Below are 25404 nucleotides of genomic sequence, written 5' to 3'. Positions count from 1 at the left end.
AGGGCCCAGCACATATTAACAACCGTAGTAGTTTGAGAGATGAATAAGTGAACAAATCAGAACATGAGAGTCTTTGTGTCATGTTTGAGTCCTAAAGTCACTCTCACATCATCGTGTGGAGGTGTCTCCAGGTCTACCGACATGACTATTATTTTCCTTGTTGCTTAGGAAAAATGTTTTACATTCTTATTAATTAAAATTTGAATAATTAATGCTATTTATTTTCTGAACTTCTTTCCATTTTTTGTCTTTTAGGAGGTCATGAATCAATTAATTCATCAAGAATAATGTGATTTGTGGTCACCTCAGAAAATAAAAACGTAAGTTACTGATAATTAGATGATGTTGAACAGCAATGTTTGAACACTGAAGACCGTCAACTATTTGAGAGAACTGTGCTTTAGACTTAAAAAAATTGATATATAATTTGCATACCATAAAAGTCATGCTTTAGAAGTGTACTACTTGGTGGCCTGTAGGGTATTCATAAAGTTGTGCAATCATTACCACTGTCTAATTTGAGAACCTTTCATCAATCCCCCCAAAACCCTCATACTCTTGAACCCAGGAGGCAGAGGTTGCAGTGAGCCGAGATCATGCCAGTGCAGTCCAGCCTGGGTGACAGAGCGAAACTCTCTCTCTCAAAAAAAGAAATCCTCATACTCCTTAGCAAGCACTCCCCATTTCTTCCTCCCCTAGCCCCTGGCAATCACTAATGTACTTTCCGTCTCCATGGATTTGCCTATTCTGTTCATTTCACATGAATGTAAATAGAGTCATACACGGTTGGCCTTTCGCAACTGGCTTCTTTCACTCAGCATAATTTGTTTTGTTTTGTTTTGTTGAGACAGAGTGCTCAGGCAATCTTGGCTCATTGTAACCTTCACCTCCCAGGTTCAAGAGATTCTGGTGCTCCAGCCTCCCAAGTAGCTGGGATTACAGGCATGCACCACCATGCCTGGCTAATTTTTGCATTTTCAGTAGAGATGGGGTTTCACTATGTTGGCCAGGCTGGTCTCAAACTCCTGCTTTGGCCTCCCAAAGTACTGGTATGACAGGCTTGAGCTACCACGTCCACCTGTAGCATAATGTTTTTCAGGCTCATCCACATAGTAGTATGTATCATACCAAATTTGTTTTCATTACTCTGTAATATTCCATTGTATGAATACACAGGTTGAATAGCCTTTATTCAAAATGTTTGGGACCAGAAATGTTTCAAATTTTGGATTTTTAAAAAATTTGGGAATATTTGCATTATACTTACTGGTTGAGCATCCCAAATCCAAAAGTCCAAAATTCTAAATGTTCCAATCAACATTTCCTTTGAGCATCATGTCAGTGCTCAAAAAGCTTCAGATTTTATATTTCAGATTATCAGATTTGGAATACTCAACCTGTACTACATTTTATTTATCCATTTATCTGATGATAGACATTTGGGTTGTTTCTACTTGCTGGATATTGTAAATAATGCTGCTATGAATATTCATGTTCAAGCTTTTTCATGGACATAACGTTTTCAGTTCTTGTGAACTAAGAGTAGAAGTGCTGGTCAATTTTATTCATAGGATTGTATAGTAATTCCATGTTTGACTTTTGAGGCACTGCCATACTTTTTCCAGCATGTAAGTGGCTGCACCATTTTACATTATCAGTAGCAATGTATGAGGTTCTGATTTTTCTTTGTCTATACTTATTATTGTTTATATGTCTGATTATAGCCATCCTGGTGGATGTGAAATGGTAGCCCATTGTAATTTTGGTTTGCATTTTCCCAATGATTGTGTTGAACATTGTTTCGTGTGCTTATTGGCCATTTGCATTATTTATTGATTTAATTTAGTTTTTGAGATAGGGACTTGTTCTGTTGCCTAGATTGGAGTACAGTGGCTCAGTCTCAGCCCACTGCAGCCTCAAATTCCTGAGCCCAAGTCATCATTCTACCTCAGCCTCCCAAGTAGTGGGAACTACTGGCACAAGCCACCATGCCCAGCTAATTTTTTTTCTTTTAGTAAAGATGAGGTCTTGCTATGTTGCTCAGGCTGATCTCAAACTCCTGGCCTCAAGGGTTCCTCCCTCAGCCTCCTAAAGTAATGGGATTACAGATATGAGCCACTATGCCCCGCCCAATTTGTATATTTTCTTTGTAGAAATGTCTGTTCAAATCTTTTTCAATTGGATTATCTTTTTTTTTTTTTTTGCCTTGCCTTTGTCAGGCTAGCATTGTTTTTTTCTATCATTAAGCTGTCATTGTTCTTTATATATTTTCGATACTAGGCCACTGTCTAGTAGATAATGTACAAATATTTTCTCCCATTCCGTGATGGGAATCATCTTCTTGATGATTATAAATTACAGGATTTGATTTTCCAAGTTCAAGCTAGTTTATATTTGTCAAATTTACTCATGCTATAATGTGTGGTTTGGTTTATCATATTTTGTGTTGGATTTTTACTTAGGTACTAATGTGTTTTTCTCTCTTATTTTAAAGGTATCCATTTATCATATCACATAATGAGATCCAGACATGGATGGGCTTAGATGCCCTTTCTCTGAAGTTCTCTGGGCTCTTCCACTTTCCAGGAACACACTTTTTTTTTTTTTCCAGCTTCAGACTGTTTGTTGTCAAATAGAAGTACTATCACTCAGGTCTACCCATGAACCACCTGGACACTAAGCATGGCTGGCAAGTAGATCCCAGGGCTGAGCCAGTACAGCTGGCACGAGGCATTGATGATCAGGGTAACACCACCCAGTAGAGAGGCAGTAAAGGGTGGCGCCACTGATGCAGGCTTGCTGAGGTCACCAGCATCTTCAGCTTCTGTGAAGGGGCTGGCGGGCAGGCATGCTGCACCTCTGCAGGCTGCCCTGAGTTTGCCCAGGGTGGCAGTGGTGGGAAGTGCCAGCCAGCACAGAATGAGGGGAACCCAGGTAGCAATTAAGTGGGGATAAATAGCCATTACCAAGGAGGCCTGACAACTGCAGGAGACCGCAGTCTATTCACAAGCAACTGCTTATTTTCCCATTGATCCTTGGCGGGATAGGGCCTTGCCTTCTGCAGCGCCCCAAATAACAGGCTCGCAAAGCCCAGTGCTAAGAGGTGGCATCTGAGAAGAATCCGCTCAGGTCTTCCTGTCTGTTTCATCTTAAGGCCTGCCAGGAGAAGAGATAATTACGGGTCTGAGATTTTGTTCCATCATAGACAATGGAGGGATCAACACATGCCTCTCTGAAATCAGATTAAAAAATTTTTTAAAAGGTTTCAGCTCAGGAAGATACCAGCATTTCCCACAGGTTTCAGTTGGATGAAAAAGGAGAGATTGAGAAAAAAGAAGGAAAGGAAGGAAGGGAGGGAGGGAGGGAGGGAGGGAGGAAAGGAAACTTGATGATTCGAAAAACAGAAATCAACATGGAGTGTGCTAAAGAGACTTTGCTTTCCTATTGTCCCGTCCCTTTCCCCCAGAATATCTTTCCCTTGGCTTGTCACCCAACCCGAAAGGCACCCATTCAGGACTTATTCCATTTGGAGCCAAGAATCCCTAGTGAAGCCCAAGCTCTCCAGGGAGGTTTCCCTGGATGTTAGACCCTCTGCTGGACCTGCGTTTATCCTTCAGGGTCACTGTAAGGCATGGTTTGGGTCTCTTTAGGGAGGCGGTACAGTCTAGAGTTAAACGCACAGGGTTCAGAATTAAATTTCTACATTTGACTAGAGTCCTGTATTCACTAGTGTTGACCTTGCACAGGCTACGTGACCCATGCCCTTATCTGAAAAATAAGCAGAGCAGTGCCTTTCCTCTAAGGCTAGTCCCTGGGATCTGATGACGTAATACATGGAAAGGTACTTAGTTCATAGCAGGGACCTGTACATGTTAGCTGGAATTTTCCCCACCCCAATGAGGGGAGTAACCAGTCCATCGATGAGGACTGAGCCTACAGAAGGGGTTGCAAACTCACATGGCTTCAGGGGCCCAGTGAGTGATGATGATGGAGACTAGTTAAGCAGGCAGGATGTCACTTTATCTTTCTTTTTTTTTTTTTTTTTTTTGAGACGGACTCTCGCTCTGTCCCCCAGGCTGGAGTTCAGTGGTGCGATCTCGGCTCACTGCCAACTTTGCCTCCCGGGTTCAAGCGATTCTTCTGCCTCAGCCTCCAGAGTAGCTGGGACTACACGCGTGCACCACCACACCCAGTTAATTTTTGTATTTTTAGTAGAGACGGGGTTTCACCATGTTGGCCAGGATGGTCTCAATCTCTTGACCTCACGATCCGCCTGCCTCTGCCTCCCAAAGTGCTGGGATTACAGGAGTGAGCCACCAGATCTGGCCAGGGTGTCACTTTTTCAACAACCACAATACTTTTTCCAGCAGTGTTATGTAATTTGTTGCCACTGTAAATGACTCCCTATTGAAATTAGAGGCATTTACCACTCCCCCCAAATCTAAGTCAGAAATGTTTATATTTCTTTGGTTTGGTTTTGTTTCTACAATAAGAATGCATACTTTTATAATAATTTTTTAAAAACCAATGAAGATTTAGGCTTGCTTCCACAGCACATATGCTAAAAATTAGAACAATACAGAGAAACTTAGCATGGCCTCTGCACCAGGATGGCATGCAAATTCCTGGATCATTCCATTAAAAAACAAATAAATAAAGATTTGGGGTAATGAGAGAGAGAGAAGGGGAAATTGAGATGAATAAAGCCTAGTTTAAGCCAGAAAGGAAAAGTCCTTTTTCTTTTCTTTTTTTTCTTTTCTTTCCCTCCCTCCCTCCCTCCCCCTCCCTCCCTCCCTCCCTCCCTCCCTCTCTCTCTGTTCTCTCTGTTTGTTTCTTTTTTTTTTTTTGAGACAGGGTCTCACTCTGTCACCCAGGCTGGAGTGCAGTGGCACCATCTCGGCTCACTGCAGCCTTGACTCCCTGGGCTTAGGAGATACTCCCACCTCAGCCTCTTGAGTAGCTGGGACTACAGACTCAAGCCGCAATGTCCAGGGAATTTTTGTACTTTTTGTAGAGACATCGTTTTACCATGTTGCCCAGACTGATCTCAAACTCCTGGGCTCAGGAAATCCATCTGCCTTGGCCTCCCAAAGTTCTGGAATTATAGGCATGAGTCACCATGCCCGGCCAGAAAAGTCCTTTCATATTAAATGATTTTTTTCAACTTTATTGAGGCATAATTGAAAAATAAATATTGTGTATATTTTAGGTGTACGATGTGATGTTTTTATATATGTATACATTGTGAAATGATCACCATAATCAAGCTAATGAGCATATCCATCACCACTCATATTTACTTTTTTGTTGTTTTTGGTGGTAAGAACACACCAAGTCTTTTGTGACAGTTTTAAGAGTGAAAGGAGTGAGTGAGGTGCTGTCTCCTGTCTGTAATCCCAGCACTTTGAGAGGCCAAGGTGGATGGATCACTGGAGCTTAGGAGTCAAGACCAGCCTGGCCAACATATTGAGTGTCCCTCTCTACAAAAAAAACAAAAACAAAAACAAAATTAGCTGGGCATTGTGGTATGTGTGTGTGGTCCCGGTTACTTGGGAAGCTGAAGTGGGAGAATCCCTTGAGCCCTGGAGGTCGAGGCTGCAGCTACTGCATTCCAGCCTGAACAACAGCGTGAGACCCTATCTCAAAAAAAAAAAAAAAAAAAAAAAAAGAGAAAAGAAAACAGTGGAAGGAGTTCGCTGGGTGTGGTGGTTCACACCTGTAATCCCAGCACTTTGGGAGGTCGAGGCGGGCAGATCAATAGGTCAAGAGATCAAGACCATCCTGGCCAACATGGTGAAACCCTGTCTCTACCAAAAATACAAAACAAATAGTCGGGCGTGGTGGCGGGTGCCTATAGTTCCAGCTACTCTGGAGGCTGAGGCAGGAGAATCGCTTGAACCCGGGAGTCTGAGGTTCCACCAGCCTGGGTAACAGAGCAAGACTCTGTCTCTTAATTAAAAAAAAATAAATAAATAAATAAATAAATAAATAAATAAATAAATAAATAGTAGAAGGAGTCACGGGACCCGAGTCTGCCCACAATGGCTATCCCTAGGTCTGAGAAGGCTGTGAGGAGCTTCAACAGGGATGGCTCACACAGAAGCTGTGGCTCTGGGCCTGGCAAAGTTCTGATCCGTAGAACAAGGACTCAGAGAGGCCGTGAGGTGGTGCCAGGTTAGATGTGGAATCACAAAAACCAGGTCCCAGTACCATCCTCTGAACTTGACTAGCTCTGGGTTCTTCAGAAATCCTCCGAACTTGTTTGAATCTCACCTTCTTTGTCCCCAGGATGAGGATCCAGGCAGATACCTCGCAGGGTGGTTGGGAATATTAAAGGGATTATATGTGTGAAAATCATCTGTAGGTTGTTAAACTCTGTGTAAGTGTACATTACAAAAGAGCTGAATTTGTCATCTGAATGTCTAGTCCTCACTTCCTCACTTGCCAATCTAAGCATCAGTTATCTCCTATAAAAAAGGGATTTAGAAACCTTCCTCCTCTACCTTAGCAGGTTGTTTGGGGGTGATGTCCAGTCTACTCAGTGTATTTGGGAGTGCATTGGTTGTGGAACAGGTAAATGTAACAAGAATAAATGACTTTTATTTGTATTATTTCTATCAGAATTGCTGCACTATCTAGCACAATGCCTTGCCCCAACAGCTATTTGGTGAATTAAAATGATTCTGATCGGCCGGGCGCGGTGGCTCACGCCTGTAATCCCAGCACTTTGGGAGGCCGAGACGGGCGGATCACAAGGTCAGGAGATCGAGACCACGGTGAAACCCCGTCTCTACTAAAAATACAAAAAATTTAGGCGCGGTGGCGGGCGCCTGTAGTCCCAGCTACTCAGGAGGCTGAGGCAGGAGAATGGCGTAAACCCAGGAGGCGGAGCTTGCAGTGAGCCGAGATCGCGCCACTGCACTCCAGCCTGGGCGACAGAGCGAGACTCCGTCTCAAAAAAAAAAAAAAAAAAAAAAAATGATTCTGATCAATTTCATCCTATCACTCTCTGGTAAGCAACTATGGTGGTTTCTTATTGGCTGCAGGATGCAACACAAGCTCCTCTTCAATCTTCATACCTCTTTCTAATTTGGTCCCACCCATGTAAAAATAAATAAATAAAATTTGAAGGCCAGGTGCAGTGGCTCACGCCTATAATCCCAGCACTTTGGGAGGCCGAGGTGCGTGGATCACCTGAGACCAGCCTGATCAACATGGTGAAATTCTGTCTCTACTAAAAATACAAAAATCAGTCAGGTGTGATGGCACACGCCTGTAATCCCAGCTACTTTGGAGGCTGAGGCAGGAGAATTGCTTGAACCCGGGAGGCAGAGGTTGCAGGGAGCCGAGATCACGCCATTGCACTCCAGCCTGGGCAACACAGCAAGACTCCGTCTCAACAAACAAACAAACAAACAACCAACCAACCAAACAAACAAACAAAAAAACCTTGATTGAGGTATAGTTATGTACAGGAGAGGGACCCGTTTTGGTAGTCAGTTGGCTTTGTTTTGGTACTTATAAAGCCATTTACCCACCACCCAGTCAAGACGTAGAACACTTCCTTCACCTCACAGAGCTCCCTCCTGCCCTTTTGTGGTGACTGCTCACCCAGCTCATGGCAGACCTTATTTGTGTCACCATAGATCAGTTTTGCTTGCTATAGAACTTTATATAAATGAAATACACAGTGCAGTCTTTTTGTCTGGCTTCTTTCACTCAGCATGATAATTGTGAGATTAATCTGTGTTATCGCATGTTATCAATAATTCATTTTTTTTCTTGTTGAGTAATATTCTACTGTGTAGATGTACTTCAGATTATTTATCTAGTCCCCCATTGATGGACCTTTGGTTGATTTCCAGTTTTCGGCTATTATGAATAAAGCTACTGTTTTAGTCTGTTTTTGCTTCTATAATATTAGAATTCTAGACTGGGTAACTTGTAAAGAACAGAAGTTTATTTCTCAGGGTTCTGGAGGCTAGAAAGTCCATGATCAAGGCATCAGCATCTGGTGAGGGCTGCTCTCTGCTTCCAAGATGGAGCCTTGAACACTGCATCTTCCAGAGGGGAGGAACACTGTGTCCTCACATGGTAGCGAGTGGAAGGGAAAAAAAGGGTCTAATTTCCTCCATCAAGCCCATTTATAACAGCATTAATCCATTCATGAAACCAGAGCTCTCCTGGTCTAAATACCTCCCCAAAGGCCCTACCTCTCAGCACTGTTGCATTAGGGATTAAGTTTCCAAAACACGGCCAGGCATGGTGGATTGCGCCTGTAATCCTAGCACTTTGGGGGGCCTAGGCAGGAGGATGGCTTGAGCCCAGGAACTCAAGACCAGCCCGGGCAATATAGTGAGAACCTATCTTTACAAAAAATAAACAACCAGCCAGGCATCGTGGTGTGCACTTGTGGTCTCAGCTACTCAGGAGCCTGAGGCAGGAAGGTTGCTTGAGCTCCGGAGGTGAAGGCTACACTGAACCATAATCGCACCACTGCACTCCAGCCTGGGCAACAGAGCAAGACCCTGTCTTTAAAAAATAATAATAAAATAAGTTTCCAATACATGAATTTTAGAGGGACACATTCAGAACATGGCAGCTACTATTATATAAACATTTATATGGAAGCGATTTTGTAGACATCTGCTGCTACCTGGAAGTGGAATTTGCTGGATCGTAATATAGGTGTTTTTGCCTTTTTTTTTTTTTTTTTGAGACAGAATCTCGCTCTGTCGCCCAGGCTGGAGTGCAGCGGCACGATATCGGCCCACTGCAACCTCTGCCTCCTGGATTCGAGCAATTCTCTACGAGCAATTCTCTGCCTCAGCCTCCAGAGTAGCTGGGATGACAGGCACCTGCTACCATGCCCTGCTAATTTTTGCATTTTTAGTAGAGAAGGGGTTTCACCATTTTGGCCAGGCTGTTCTTGAACTCCTGATCTCATGATCCACCTACCTCGGCCTCCCAAAGTCCTGGGATTCCAGGCATGAGCCACAGCGCCCGGCCGTGTCATTTTTGTATGAAACTTAAAATCGGTGTTCAAAGGTGGTTGTACCATTTTACCCTCCCATGATCTGTGTATGAAGTTCTCATTGTTCCACATCCTTGTCAACTATTGCAATTATCAGTCTTTTAACACTTAGCTATTATTGTGGTTTTCATATGGATTTCCTTGATGACTCATGATGTTGAACATAACTTCATGTGCTTATGAGCCATTTGCATATCTTTTTTGGTAGTTTCTGTTCAGAATTTTAAACATTTAAAAAACTGTGTTGGGGGCTGGGCATGTTGGCACACACCTGTAATCCCAGCACTTTGGGAGGGATTCTTGAGACATTCTCTGAACCTTTTTGAATCTCACTTTCTTTGTCTCCAAGATGAGGATACAAGCAGAAACCTCACGGAATCGTTGGGAATATTAAAGGGATTATATGCGTGGAAATCACACATATAATTTCCATACAAGCTGAAGTGATCCTGTGGCCTCCACAGCTACTTAGGAGGCTGAGGTGGGAGGATCCCTTGAGCCCTGGAGGTTGAGGCTACAGCTACTGCACTGCAGCCTGAGCTGATCACTTGCAAGGCGAGAAGATCACTTGAGCTCAGGAGTTCAAAAACAGCCTGGGCGACATAGCAAGACCTCATCTTAAAAAAAAAAAAAAAAGAGTTGGTTTTCTTATTATTAATTTGTATGAATTATTGTTATTAATTAATTTACTTATTTATTTTTGAGACAGAGTTTTGTTCTTGTCACCCAGTCTGGAGTGCAATGGTGCAGTCTTTGCTCACTACAATCTCTGCCTCCTAGGTTTAAGCAACTTACCAGCCTCAGCCTCCCAAGTACCTGGGATTACAGATGCCCACCACCACACCTGGGTAATTTTTGTATTTTAAGTAGAGACAGAGTTTCACCATGTTGGTCAGGCTGGTCTCAAAATCCTGACCTCAGGTGATCCTCCCGCCTCAGCCTCCCAAAGTGCTGGGATTACAGATGTGGGCCACACACTGGGCCTGAATTATTTCTTATTGGGATTCAAGACATTTGCTACATATGCACATTGTGAATATTTTCTCCCAGTCCCTGGCTTGCCCTTTTATTATCTTTGGAGAATAGAAGTATCTATAAAGTCAAATGTATTTATTTTTTCTTTAACATTTTTTGTGCCCTGTTCAAGAAATCTTTGATAACTTCAAGATTGCTTTTTGTTGTGTTTTGTTTCTAGAAGCTTTCTGGTTTTGGTTTTCATGTTTTGTCTGTGATTAATTTCAAATTAATTTTACATGTAGAATGAGATTGGGTTGGGATTAAATTTTTTTCCTTAAAAGATATACAGTTGCAGCACTGCTTTTTAAAAATAACTTTCTTGGCCAGGCCCAGTGGCTCATGCCTGTAATCCCAGCACTTTAGGAGGCTGAGGTGGGTGGATCTTCTGAGGTCAGGAGTTCAAAACCAGCCTAGCGAACATGGTGAAACCCCATCCCTACTAAACATACAAAAATTAACTGGGCATGATGGCAGGCGCCTGTAATCCCAGCTACTCAGGACGCTGAGGCAGGAGAATCACTTGAACCCAGGAGGCGGAGGCTGCAGTTAGCCAAGATCATGCCACTGCACTCACTCCAGTCTGGATGACAAAGCAAGACTCTGTCTTAAAAAACAATAATAACAATTCAGCATATTTAATAGATATGAAACTATTTGGATTTTAAAATTTCTCCTTGGGTTAATTTTGATGTTACTTTTTTCTTTTAATTTTTAATAATTTTTCTTCTTTTGATTCTAATCTGATGACAGATAAGATAAATTACGTTTTTGAAGGAAACTGTCCATTTTATCTAGGTTGTTGAAATATTGGCATGAAGTTGTTATGATTCTCTTATTATTTGTTTATATATGTAAGCTCTATAGTAAATAAAAAGAACACTCCTGTGCTGAATGGGAGTTGGCAGAAAATCTCTAAGAATCTTTCTAATGGGAGACTTCAGGATTGATAATCTGTCATGGAATGAGAGACCATATGGCCTTTGTCTGCAGTCCTCTGCTTCTAGATTTTCTTAGTTCTTCAGCTATCGATCAAAAACAGGAATTGTGTTCTCACCAGTAACATCCTTTCCTTTTTACTTCATCTTCCTTTCTCTCTCTCCCTTTCAGAGGAGTTGCTCCAATCTTTTGCTCTATTGCAAATGAACTTAAAATGGCAATTGAAATTTGCAATGGTAATTTGAATGCAGTGGTTTCCTTAGCAACAAAAACTTATTTGTGGTTCAGATTTTGGAATTTAAAAAATCTCAGAGGTCTAATTAGTACTTTTCCTGAGCAAGTCATTTACAGCCAATATTTTAAAAACCCAATATAATTTTAAAATAGTGAATTAAGATTATTTTATCACAGCAGGTACGTGGGGTTTTGGATTCCCCAACCCTCTTCCCACAAACTTCCTGGAACTAAAACTTAACAAAAATTCATAAGAACACAGTGCCAGCTTCTACAACCCAGCAAGTCCAGCATGGATGAAATGCTGACCACAAAAAGACAGCCATTCTTGCCAAATCCCTGACCATTTTAACCCAGTAACAGACATAGCTTAATATTAGAAACATTTCATTCCTGGGTGGCACAGGCATATGGGGTCAAATCCTCCTCCCAAACCACCTGCTATCTCCTACCTCCAACACATACACACAGACACACACACACGCACACACACGCACACACACACGCACACACACACACACACACAGCAGTGTTCTGCACTGTTTCTTCTCCAAATTATCAAATTATCCAGTGGTCAAAAGGTATTTGGTCCCATCCAGTCTCTCTCAGTTTGTGGTACGACTAATTTGTTAATGGGGCTCCAGAAGGAAAGTGTCTAATGTTTCTTCTAATTGGACATGACTGCTTCAGAATGACTGCGGCTGCCAGCCAGTTCTCACTGTCCCCGAGGCTGGATAATAAGCTTCTGCCATCGGGCCCTGGGTCCTGACCAGGACCATCTGCGGTAATGAACTTGGAAGGCTCATTGTAGGTTGCAAAAAAGGAAAAGAGAGAGAAAAGCACAGTCCAGCTCTTGTCAGGAGGCTCAATTATGGCTTCTGTCAGCTTAACAAAAGAAATTCAGAAAAGCTAGGATTGGAAGAGGTGGGAGGGAGCAGGCAAAGAAGGACGGGTGATGGGGGAGACCCATGATGGCAGAACCAGACTGAAATTCTTCCAGGATCAAGGTTTCTGGAAGGAGAAGCTCAGAGGTCACCACAATAGGGATTCAGTTCCCAGCGTCCAAACGTGAGGCTCTGCAGTCGTGGGCACCAGGGGTCAGGGTTCACTGCGTGTCACTGATTTGAGGGTACAAGCTTTTCCCTACTCGCTGCAAATCCCCATCACCCATACTGCAGAGGGATGGAGCCTACGTGCACATGATAGGCTGATTAGTATTATCATCATTGTTGATTGTTTTCTAAGACAGGATCTCGTAGCATTAAGATTTTTTTAAAAGTCCTTTTATTGTGAAATGATACATATACAGAAAAGTGCCCAACACGTAAATCTATGGCTTAAGGTATTATGTAAAAGGAAACAGTTGTAACCAGCACTCAGACACAGAAATAAAACTTTGTCAGAAGCTGCATCCTGCCCCTTCCTGATTGTAACACCTTCCATCACCCCAAAAAAGAAGTCACTCCCCTGAGTCTTATGCTGATAAGTTCATTGTTTTCTTTATAGTTTTATCACCTCAGTAGGCAGCCCTGAACATTTTAGTTTAGATTTGAGTGTTTTAAGCTTTATCTAAATGGGAACTAACACAGTGTATATTGGTCTGGCTTCTTTTGTTCAACATTGTGAGATTCATCTAGGTTGCTGCATATGGCCATAGTTGGTTAATCATGAGAGTGGGTTTATAGTTGGAGTATTATGTCATATAACTATAGCACAACTTATGTGGTTAATTGCTGAATGGTGCTTGGGCTATCAAATATTTTTTGTCCAAGAATAATGCTTTTAGGGATATTCTTGTCCATTAGTACACACATCTCCAGAGAATACAGCTAGAAGAGAAACTGCTGAGTGATAAGCATCCCAGAGAGATTTGACAAGACTAATTCTTGAGTCACTGTAAAGAGCTAGAGAAGAGACCACTCATCGGAAATTTATCTGTTAGACCAGGTGAGGTGGCTAATGTTTGTAATCCCAGCACTTTGGGAGGCTGAGGTGGGAGAATTGCTTGAGCCCAGTTCGAGATCAGCCTGGGCAACATAGCAAGATTTCGTTTCTACTAAAATAAAATAAAATTAGCTAGGCATGGTGTTGAGTGTCTATAGTCCAAATTATCTGGGAGGCTAAGGTGGGGAGATCACTTGAGCCCAGGAGGTTGAGGCTGCAGTCAGCCATGATTGTGCCACTGTACTCCAGCTTAAGTGACAGTGAGCACTGGGACTCCATCTCAAAAAAAAGAAACTTTTCTTCTGCCTTGTGTGATTACCAGCCTCCAAGATGGCCTTGAATGATCCCCACATTCTGATATTCCTGTTGTTCTGCAGTTCCCTTCCACACTGTATAAAAGGTGGGTGTAGTCAACTGAATAGGGTAGAAGTGATGGTCTGTGACTTCTAAGGCTAAGTCGTAAAAGACATTGTGACTTCTACCTTGCTCTCTTGGATCACTCCTTCTGGGGGAAACTTGCTGCCATGTCATGAGGATCCTCAAGCAGTCTTATGGAGAGGCCCATCTGGCAAGGAACTGAGGCCTGTAGTCAGTGTAGATGAAGCATCTGATTCTCCAGCCCCAGTCAAGCCTTCAGATGACTGCAGCCCTGGCTGTATCTTGACTTCAACCTCATGACAAACTCTGAGCCAGAATTATCCAGCTAAGCAACTCTTGCATTCCTGACTCTTACAAACTGTGTGAGATAATACATGTTTGTTGTTTAAGCTACTAAGTTTTGGGATAATTTGTTATGCAGCAATAGACACCTTGGTTTATTTAGACTGGCTGAGGTCAGAAAGCAAAGCATTCCCAAATATCAGCTGTTCAGAAACAACCTATAGTGTATATTCATCTTGTCCTCCTACTTGGCTTAGAAATTAAAATGGTAGTCACCATCAGGTTGAGTTTTTATTCCTGTTCTCTGTTCTCTCTTCTGTTTTGTCTTCCCTTCTTTCTTTCCATCCTTTCTCAAGTGCCCCTCTTTGACCTAAAATTTGAGTGATAAGAATTCCTCTCTTTTCCTCCTCTCCCCTCATATTTCCTCCTTTCCTTTTCCTTCCATTCCCTTCACATTTCCTCTCCACCTTCTTCTCCTCTCCTCTGCCCTTGCCTGTCCCATCCTGTTCCCTTCTCTCTTCTCCCATCTGCTCCCCTTTGTTCTTCTCCTCTCTTCTTTATTCTCCTGATTCATTTATTCTTCCACTTCTACTTTCTCATCTCCCGGCCCCTGCCACTCTCCCCATTTCCCTTTCTTGCCCCAGGGAAGAAAAACAAGCTTTGCCTTGGCTGGGAACCCCAGCAAGAAGAAATGAACCATTTCTAACTGTAGGGTTTGGATGTGGTCCTTGCTAAACCTCATGTTGAATTGTAATCCCCAAAGTTGGAGGTGGGGTCTGGTGGGAGGTGATTGGGCCATGGGGACAATTTCTCATGTGCCATCCAACAGCTTTATGTCAAAAGATGTGATCCTGTTCCGGAAGATAAGCGTTATTTATTTATTTATGTATTTTGAGCCAGTCTTCTCTGTCGCCCAGGCTGGAGTGCAGTGGCACGATCCCAGCTCACTGCAACTCCCGCCTCCCGGGCTCAAGCAATTCCCCTGCCTTAGCCTCCTTCAGCCTCCCAAGTAGCTGGGATTACAGGTGCCCACCACCATGCCCAGCTAATTTTTTGTGTTTTTAGTAGAGATGGGGCTTCATCAGGTTGACAGGTCTCAAACTGCTGGCCTCAAGTGATCCACCCGCCTCGGCCTTCAAAGGTGCTGAGTTTACAGGCATGAGCCACCGGGCCTGGCCATGGACAGTAAGCATCTAACTGACAATTCAAACACCAAGGCAATGGGTCACATCTTACCTGTTCAGCTCAAGGAGGTGCCAGGGAGGTTGCTTTAAACTTTTGGTATCTCTTTGGAAGGTTATATTTCCCTAGCATGACACCAATTTGCAGACAGCTCTTTGCCTTCAAATTTACCTCAAATTTCTATTATTACATAAACACACAGTTTACTGTAAAGTGCTCACACAAAATAGGAATAAGTAGAGGAAAAGAAAAATGTTATTTTTCCTATTCTTCCACTCTTGCTTGGTGTGAGGCTCTCTGGACCTTTTTCTATATCCACACAGACTGGTGGCTTTGCTGTTTTTACATGAATGGGAAAACACACTCTATATGTGCTGTGATTTTTTTCTTTGACATGCAATATTCAGTACCAGGGACCTCTACCCATGCCGGGACTTACTGATCTACTTCACTCTTTTTAATGGCTGCATATGTACAACCATTTTATCATTCCTTTCTTGAAGGGCATTTAAATTCTTAACAATTTTTTTTCTCTTAAAAAATGGCCAGGCTGGGCATGGTGGCTCATGCCTATAATCTCAGCACTTTGGGAGGTGGAGGTAAGAGAACTGCTTGAGACTAGGAATTTGAGACAAGCCTGGGCAACATAGCGAAAGCCCTTATCTATTAAAAAAGGAAAAAAAAAAAAAAAAAAAAAAAAAGACTGGTGTGGCGGCTTTCACCTGTAATCCCAGCGCTTTGGGAGGCCAAGGCAGGAGAATTGCTTAAGCCCAGGAGTTCAAGATCAGCCTGAGCAACATGGTGAGACCCCCCATCTCTACAAAATAATTTAAAAATTAGCTCGGCATGGTGGCACATGCCTGTAGTCCCAGCTACACAGGAGGCTGAGGCAGGAGGATTGCTTGAGCCTGGGGAAATCAAGGCTGCAACGAGCCATGATTGTGTCACTGCATTTCAGCCTGTGCAACAGAGCAAGACCCTGTCTCAAACAAACAAAGAAAAAAATGCTGAGCTGGGTGTGGTGACTCATGTCTGTGATCCCAGTGCTTTGGCAAGCCAAGGTGGGAGGATTTGTTGAGGCCAGGTGTTCAAGATCAGCCTGGGCAACAAACTTAGACCCATCTCTATAAAAAGTAAAAATAAATAAAAAATTAGTGACGAGTGGTGGCGTGCCTATAGTTCCAGCTACCAGGGAGGCTAAGGTGGAAGGATCACTTGAGTTCAAGAGTTCAAGGCTGCAGTAAGCTATGATTGCACCACTCCACTCCAGCCTGGGTGACACAGCGAGACTCTGTGTAAAAAAATAAAAATAAAAAATGTTGCAATAAGCATCCTTTTAATGTTGTGGGGTACTATATGAATATTTCTTCATACAGGCTCATAGGTAGATATCTTACATCTTTTTTTTTTTTTTTTTTTTTTGAGACGGAGTCTCGCTCTGTCGCCCAGGCTGGAGTGCAGTGGCACGATCTTGGCTCACTGCAAGCTCTGCCTCCTGGGCCCACGCCATTCTCCTGCCTCAGCCTCCCGAGTAGCTGGGACCACAGGTGCCCGCCACCACACCCGGCTAATTTTCTGTATTTTTAGTAGAGATGAGGTTTCACCGTGTTAGCCGGGATGGTCTCGATCTCCTGACCTTGTGATCCGCCCGCCTCAGCCTCCCAAAGTGCTGGGATTACAGGCGTGAGCCACCACACCCGGCTGATATCTTACATCTTGACAGTTACTGTCTAACTGCAACAAACCGGAAGAGAAACAGGCAGTCAATCACTGAAGGAGTCTGGAAAACACTTCAGGCTAAAGGACCTGGAAGGTGAAGGCAGAGGAGAGGGGCACAAGAGAGCTAGACCTGTACCAGAGGCTGAAGGACAGTGGGGTGACTGACTTTAGTGAGAAAGGAGAAGAGGAAAGTGACCTTCACTGAGTTTAGTAAGGTAAGGTTGGCTCAGTCAAGGAGGGAAATTGCGAGACTGCGTTTTGTCCTCCGCAGTATTTGGCACCACTGAGAGGTATTAAACAAGAGTGGCCCTGAAGGGCTGTGTTTACCTGATGCCTTCAGGCACTCACCTTGAGGTCAAAGTCAGCCTTCAGCCTTAGGTCACTCATAGACAAAGATACAGGAGGCTGCCTGGATTGTTCTGGATATAACCTGAATGATTCAAGGTCCAATACAGTCAGATCTCTGTTTCCGTGGGTTCTGCATTGGTGGATTCAACCAACTGCAGATTGGAAATATGTGGATCAACACTGACACTGGAGAAAGAAAAAAGAAAAAAAAAATTGGAGAAAAAAAATTGCTTCTGTCCGTGTGTGGTGGCTCACGCATGTAATTGCAGCACTTTGGGAGACGGAGACGGGCCGCTTGAACTCACAAAGGTTCAAGACCAGCCTGGGTAACATGACAAAACCCATCTCTACAAAAAAATACAAAAATTAGCTGGGCACGGTAGTGTGCACCTGTAGTCCCAGCTACCAGCTACTCGGGAGGCTGAAGTGGGAGGATGGCTTGAGCCTGGGAGGTGGAGGTTGCAGTGAGCCGAGATTGCACCACTGCACTCCAGCCTGGGTGATAGAGACAGATCTTGTCTCAAAAAAAGAAAAAAAGTCTGTACTGAACACACAGACTTTTTTCCTGTCATTATTCCCTAAACAATACAGTACAACAACAGTGTACATAGCATTTACATTGTATTAGGTACAATAATAAATCTAAAGATGATTTAGAGTATACAGGAGGATGTGTGTAGGTTATATGCAAAATACTATGCCATTTTATATAAGGGACTTGAGCATCCACAGATTTTGGTATTTGAGGGAGGTCCTGGAGCCAGTCTCTCTTGGATACCAAGGGACAAATGTACTTTTCAATTAAGTGACTTAGATGATGGCAGTAAAAGTTCATTTTAGTCATGAAGGTATAAATCCTTTCAAGTTTACATGCAGCTCAGAGCTCCAACCAGGCTGAGAGGGACTTGGACTTTAGGATGATGGGAAGGGAGTTTGGGGAAGGGTAGGAGAGATGGAGGCAGGGACAGGTGCACTGTTGAACCAGAAAGGGAAGAGGGCCTAAGGTTGATGGGGTGGATCAAGTGGCTCATTGTGGTAGGAAATCTTGAAAAAAAGAATTTTTTAAATCAGTAAATATTTCAAGGCAGATGTTAGGGGAGAGGAGTTCCCAAGATTCTATACTTTCCTGAAGATAGGCCATCTAGAGGAATGGCTTCCAACATTTTTGGCTCATGTACCCTGTGATAGAATTTTTTAAACCTATATACTATTGTATATAATAGACATTACAATTTTTAAATTTGTTTAGTTTGAAAAATATGATTTTTGAATATGTAAACACATATACATACATACATAATTTTAAAATATGATTGGCTAATTTATACTTACCCAGTGTAATCTAAATTCCACAATGACTATAATCAGCCACTGAAAAATACATAAACAACCTTTGTAAAGTTGGAAATTTTATATTTCTTTTTTTCTCCCAGAATCTTATCCTAATACATTTTTGCTTGAAAGTCTTTTATTGACCAGCCATATGGCTCATTCCTGTCATCCCAGGACTTTGGGTGGCCAAGAGGGGAGGATCGCTTGAGCCCAGGAGTTCCAGACTAGCCTGAGCACCATGATGAGACCCTGTCTCTATGAAGAAGTTTAAAAATTAGCTGGATGTGGTGGTGCATGCCCCTGTAGTCCCAACTACTCTGAGGGCTGAGGTGGGAGGATCACTTGAGCCCCAGAGGTCAAGGTTGTCGTGAGCTATGACCATGCCACTGTACTCCAGCCTGTGTGACAGAGTGAGACCCTGTGTCAAAAAAAAAAAAAAAAAAGAAAGAAATTTATTATAATAATGAAGGCTTGAGATCATCATGGCTTGGACCAGATAGGTGGCAATTTTGGATCCTACCTCTTTGTTGGCGGGGATAGAACTCAGGGAGATAACCATACCAATTACACAATGCTGAAACATGGTGGAGTAGGATTCTCGGTAGCCTGTGGGTAGTTTGTGAGGATTAAAGCAAGTCAACATATGAAAAGCAAAAAAAGGACTGGGCACGGTGGCTCATGCCTGTAATCCCAGCATTTTGGGAGACAGAGACCGAGATGGGCAGATCACGAGGTCAGGAGATCGAGACCATCCTGGCTAACATGGTGAAATCCCGTCTCTACTAAAAAATACAAAAAATTAGCCAGGTGTGGTGGCGGGCACCTACAGTCCCAGCTACTCGGGAGGCTGAGGCAGGAGAATGGCGTGAACCCGGGAGGCGGAGCTTGCAGTGAGCCGAGATCCCACCACTGCACTCCTGCCTGGGCGACAGAGTGAGACTCCATGTCAAAAAAAAAAAAAAAAAAAAAAATCAAAGAAATAGAAATCATTCAATGAAGAAAATAAAGTGTTACCAATTTATTAGTGTTATTCCCTCTTTCAGTTCCTAAGACATATATCAAAAAGGCTTTTACAAAGTTAACAAATAATTTTTAATTATATCTGTTACTCTTTCTCTTAGAGACACCTTTTTGATGAAACCAGGTTAAAAGCTATTTTCAAATGGGTAATGGTGCATTTTATAATTTTTCCTGACATCTGTGAACAAAGTTCCAAATATAAATGCCACATTTTATTTTATTTTAATTAATTAATTACCTTAAAAAGAAAATATTGCTATGTTGTCCAGGCTAGTCTTGAACTCCTGACTTCAAGTGACCCTCCCACCTAGGCCTCCTAAAGTGCTGGGATTAAAAGTGTGAGCCTCTGTGCTCAGCCCACATTTTAGTTTTAAAGATAATTTTGGGGCCGGGCGCGGTGGCTCAAGCCTGTAATCCCAGGACTTTGGGAGGCTGAGATGGGCGGATCACGAGGTCAGGAGATCGAGACCATCCTGGCTAACACGGTGAAACCCCGTCTCTACTAAAAAAATACAAAAAAACTAGCCGGGCGAGGTGGCGGGCACCTGTAGTCCCAGCTACTCGGGAGGCTGAGGCAGGAGAATGGCGTGAACCCAGGAGGCGGAGCTTGTGGTGAGCCGAGATGGCGCCACTGCACTCCAGCCTGGGCGACAGAACGAGACTCTGTCTCAAAAAAAAAAAAAAAAAAAAAAAAAAAGATAATTTTGGAATATCTTCAATGAGCATGATATACAAACACGCATAACGGACACCTGAGAATTGAAGTTTAGTAACTTCATTTTATAATGGAACATGATTATGTTTAATAATAAAATATTTACAGATATAATGTCTAGGTTTTATTTCAAAATAATGGAAGTAAAGAAGTAGGTGACAGTATAGATGAAAATATTGTCCATTACTTGAAATTTGTTGAAGCTGGATGTTGTTACATGAGATTTCATTACACCATTCCTTCTAACTGAGCATATTTATAATTTTCCAAAATAAAAAGGCCAGGTGTGGTGGCTTACACATGTAATCCCAATACTTTGGGAGGCCAAGGCGAGAGGGTCACTTGAGCTCAGGAGTTTGAGGCTAACCTGGGCAATATAGTGAGCCTTTATCTCTACTAAAAAGTAAAAAAAAAAAAAAAAAAAAAAAAAAAAATTAGCCAGCTGTGACAGTCTGTGCCTGTGGTCCTAGCTACTCCAGAGGCTGAGGCAGGAGGATCACTTCAGCCCGGGGAGTTCAGGGCTGCAGTGAGCTATGATCACACCAGCTTGGGTTACAAAGTGAGACCCTGTCTCTAAATAATAAATAAATAAATAAATAAATAAATAAATATTAAAAATACAAAAATAAAAGTTAGAAAAAAGAGACAAAAAACAAGTTATGTTTAAAATCATGGGTAAGCCGGGTGCGGTGGCTCATGCCTGTAATCCTAGCATTTTGGGAGGCTGAGGCGGGCAGATCACCTGAGGTCGGGAGTTCGAGACCAGCCTGACCAACATGGAGAAACCCCGTCTCTACTAAAAACACAAAATTAGCTGGGCATGGTGGTGCATCCCTGTAATCTCAGCTACTTGAGAGGTCGAGGCAGGAGAATTGCTTGAACTTGGGAGGCGGAGGTTGCGGTGAGCAGAGATCGTGCAATTGCACTCCAGCCTGGGCAACAACAGTGAAACTCTGTCTCAAAAAAAAAAAAAATTACGGGTAAAAGCTGTGTGCAGTGGCTTACACCTGTAATTACAGCACTTTGGGAGACCAAGGCAGGTGGATCACTTGAGGTCAGGAGTTCAAGACTAACATGGTAAAATCCTGTCTCTGCTAAAAATACAAACATTAGCCAGGAGTGGTGGCACATGCCTGGAGTCCCAGCTACTCAGAAGGCTGAGGCAGGAGCTTGAACCTTGGGAGGCAGAGGTTGCAGTGAGCCAATATTGCGCCACTGCACTCCAGCCTGGGCAACAGAGCGAGACTCTGTCTCAAAAAAAATAATAAAATAAAATCATGATTGGGACAGAATTAATAGGCATATGAACAGTTTAACAGGATGAATTAATCTTAATAAACTAAAACTCATTTTTAAAACTTCTGGTCATTATGTCTTAGATTGCATTTAAAGGAATGGAAGAGGCCAGGTGTGATGGCTCATGCCTATAATCCCAGCACTTTGGGAGGCCAAGGTGGGCAGATTGTTTGAGCCCAGGAGTTTGAGACCAGCCTGGGCAACATGGTGGAATCCCCCTCTCTACAAAATATACAAAAGAATTAGCCAGGCATGGTGGTGCGTGCCTGCAGTCCCAGCTACTTGGGAGGCTAAGGTGGTAGGATCACTTGAACCTAAAAGTTTAAGGCTGTAGTGAGCCAAGAATCACTTGAACTGGGAGCAGAGGTTGCGCTGAGCTAAGACCACACCACTGCACTTCAGCCTGGGCAATAAAGCAAGACCCTGTCTCTAGAAAGAATATTAAAAAAATAAATAAATAAAAGAATAGAAGAAAAAATGAAAAGAGCAAACAAAGAAAAGGCATTGGCAAATAAAGCTTATAAAAGTTATATGGTATCCGCTTCAGCAGCACATATAGTAAAATGAGAATGATGCCAAGAATATTAGCATGGCCCCTGTGCAAGGATTTTTTTTGTTTTGTTTTTTGAGACAGAGTTTCACTCTTGTTGCCCAGACTGGAGTGCAATGGTGCGATCTTGGCTCACTGCAACCTTTGTCTCCCGGATTCAAGCAATTCTCCTGCCTCAGCCTCCCAAGGAGCTGGGATTACAGGCATGCGCCACCACGCCCGGCTGATTTTGTATTTTTAGTAGAGACAGGGTTTCTCCATGTTGGTCAGGCTGGTCTTGAACTCCCAACCTCAAGTGATCTGCCCGCCTCAGCCTCCCAAAGTGCTGGGATTATAGGCGTGAGCCACTGCGCCCGGCCAAAGATATTCTTTAAATAAATTTAAAAAAATTAAAAGTTATACCCATAATGGTTATTGAAAGTATTATTTATAGTCAAACCCACCACATAAGGCAGAGAGGTTCAAAGGTTCACTCTCCTGCTCAGACCTATCAAAATCTTCCCAAAGTCGCTCAAGATAGTCCAAACCCCCTGATAGACTCTTATCATGACTAGTTCTTGCCCATTTTCTCCAGCCCGCCTTTCACCAAGCACCACCCCATCCCACACTCTGCTCTCCAGCCATTACATGTTTTTCTGACATTTCCACTCAACTACACATTTGGGTGTTGGAAAATTTGGAAGAATTCACTTGTAAATCCACTTGCGTTTAGTGTATTCTTTGCGGGAAGATTCTCAAATAGTCATTCAATTTGTTTTTTTTTTCTTTCTTTCTTTCTTTCTTTTTTATTTTTGAGACGGACTCTCGCTCTGTCGCCCAGGCTGGAGTGCAATGGCGAGATCTCGGCTCACTGCAAGCTCCGCCCCCCGGGTTCACGCCATTCTCCTGCCTCAGTCTCCCGAGTAGCTGGGACTACAGGCACCCGCCACCACGCCCGGCTAATTTTTTTGTATTTTTAGTAGAGACGGGGTTTCACCGTGTTAGCCAGGACGGTCTTGATCTCCTGACCTCGTGATCCGCCCGCCTCGGCCTCCCAAAGTCCTGGGATTGCAGGCGTGAGCCACCGCGCCTGGCCCGTCATTCAATTTCTTTAGTCGTTACCGAGTCTCCATGTTTTGTCTTTATTCTCAAGTATTTATTTATTTTTCTTTTTCAATCCCAACTAATGTGTAGTATCAAGTAAGTTTTTTTTTTTTAACTTGAGATAAAATTCACATCATGTAAAATTAACCATTTTAAAGTGTATGATTCAGTGGCATTTAGTATATTTATAATGTTGTACAACCACCACCTCTATCTAGTTCCAAAATATTTGAATTACCCGCAAAGGAGATTTCATTCCCATTAGCAGTCACTATCTTCCCTTCTGCTCAGGCCCTGGTAAACCACTCATCTGCTGTCTGACTTCATGGGTTCGCCTATTGTGGATATTTCATATAAATGGAATCATGTAATATGTGACCTTTTGTGTCTGGCTTCCTTCATTTAGCATGTTTTAGAGGTTCATCTGCATTGTAGCATGTATCAGTTCTTCCTTTTTTTTTTTTTCTTTTTTGAGACAGAGTCTCACTTTGTAGCCCAGGCTGGAGTGCAGTGGCATGATCACAGCTCATTGCGGCCTCCATCTCCTGGGCTCAAGTGATCCTCCCACCTCAGCTTCCCAAGTAGCTGGAACCAGGAACATGTGCCACCACACCCAGCTAATTAATTTTTTTTTTTTTTTTTTTTTTTTTTTTTTTTTTTTTTAGAAACAGGGTCTCCCTATGTTGCCCAGGTTGGTTGCAAACTCCTGAGTTCAAGTGATCCTTCTGCCTCAGCCTCCCAAAGTGTTAGGATTACAAGTGTGAACCACCATGCCTGGCCTTTCATTCGTTTTTAAAAATTGTGATAAAATATAAAGAACATTGGCTGGGCACGGTGGCTCATGCCTGTCATCCCAACACTTTTGGACGCCAAGGTGGGTGGATTATCTGAGATTATGAGTTCGAGGCCCAGCCTGGCCAACATGGCGAAACTCCATCTCTATTAAATATACAAAAAATATTATCTGGGTGTGGTGACAGGCTCCCGTAGTCCCAGCTCCTCGGGAGGCTGAGGCAGGAAAATGGTGTAAACCTGGGAGGCGGAGCTTGCAGTGAGCCGAGATTGCGCCACTGCACTGCAGCCTGGGCGACAGAGCGAGACTCTGTCTATAAAAAACAAAACAAAAAAGAAAAACGAAAACAAAAACAAAAAAACCTTCCCAGCAGCCTTTGTGTGAACAAAACGGCAGCCCCCATATCTCAGGGGTTGTCTCTTTTATCAAGGGTTTTGGGCTAGTGGTCTCGTCAGCCAGTTCTGGTGACTCAGTTCCAGTAAGAACTAAAAAACATTTCACTCCTCCTATTTACCAACCTAAATACAAAACAGAAAAGGAGTTTATGGAACATGCCTGGAAAGCAGGACTGGTTATTCCTCCATAACTTTTGGATCGTCCCATACATCTGGCCTGTACAGCTGCTATCTTTGATGCCTATGTTCCTCCTGAAGGTGATGCTCATATGCCATCTCTTTCAAAGGAAGGACTGAAACAGAGAACTGAACGAATGAAGAAGAATGTGGCATCACAATTGTCAATCCAGAAGATAAAAGAGTATGATGACAATTTTAGAACAAAGGACTTCCCTGAAAAAGCTAAGGATATATTTACTGAAGCTCACCTTTGTCTAAACAACTCACACATGACTGACTGCATACCTTGGTACCTGAACACTGTTTTCCAGACATGATCTGAGACATCAAATATAAGACCATCTGCTGGAGCTTCGTGGAATCTTTAGAGCCCTACCTTGTGGTTCAAGTTCACTGTTCAAGTCTGATGAACCAGGACAACATATATGGCCAGGTCACCGTAGGCATGCACACCCAGCAGACTCTGACCATCTGTGACTGGTTTGGCTGGCTGATGTATGGATGGGAAGATGTACCCAAGAATGGCCTGGAGTATGCCGTATTTGAAAAGCATCGGACAAATCCCTATAGAAGCTGGAGAATGCATGGCAAGATCATTCTCCCATGGGCACCCGCTAAGCACCATCCTTAAGATGGTTATGATCCCTGGCCCTCAGCTGAAACCAGGGGAAGAATATGAAGAGGCACAAGGAGAGGACCAGAAACCTCAGCTAGCCTGATGGCAAGAATAACTTCTGGGGTGAAGCCTGGGTGATGAGGCTGCTGGAAGCTTTGAAGTCTTCCATCTCCATCATGCTATAGAAAGAACTACCTTTGCTCTCTCCCATCCTGCTTGGGTCTTTTCAGCAGTCTCACCATCAACAACTATGGCTGATGGCTGGCCCCAGGCAGGTGGCAGGTATAACACAGCCATGGATCCTCTTCTTCTTTTTAAAATTGTATGTCTAGCTTCTGAGTATAGATGAA

The 25404-nt window shown here is 43.1% G+C and overlaps 1 non-coding gene and 1 pseudogene across 1 annotated transcript; both read left to right on the top strand.

Annotated features, from left to right (window-relative positions):
• The first annotated feature begins 4541 nt into the window (after positions 1 to 4541).
• Positions 4542 to 4645, top strand: LOC126934515 (U6 spliceosomal RNA). Its single transcript, XR_007718981.1, has one exon. It is a non-coding gene; the product is annotated as a U6 spliceosomal RNA (small nuclear RNA).
• Positions 4646 to 6041: 1396 nt separating this feature from the next.
• LOC126933821 (39S ribosomal protein L45, mitochondrial-like) lies at positions 6042 to 25157 on the top strand (annotated as a pseudogene).
• The last annotated feature ends 247 nt before the right edge of the window (positions 25158 to 25404 follow it).

Source organism: Macaca thibetana, chromosome 13 (genome assembly GCF_024542745.1).
Source record: "Macaca thibetana thibetana isolate TM-01 chromosome 13, ASM2454274v1, whole genome shotgun sequence".
In the NCBI taxonomy this organism is placed as follows: domain Eukaryota; kingdom Metazoa; phylum Chordata; class Mammalia; order Primates; family Cercopithecidae; genus Macaca; species Macaca thibetana.
Note: the sequence above shows the minus strand (reverse complement) of the source record. Positions and strands in the feature narration are given on the sequence as shown.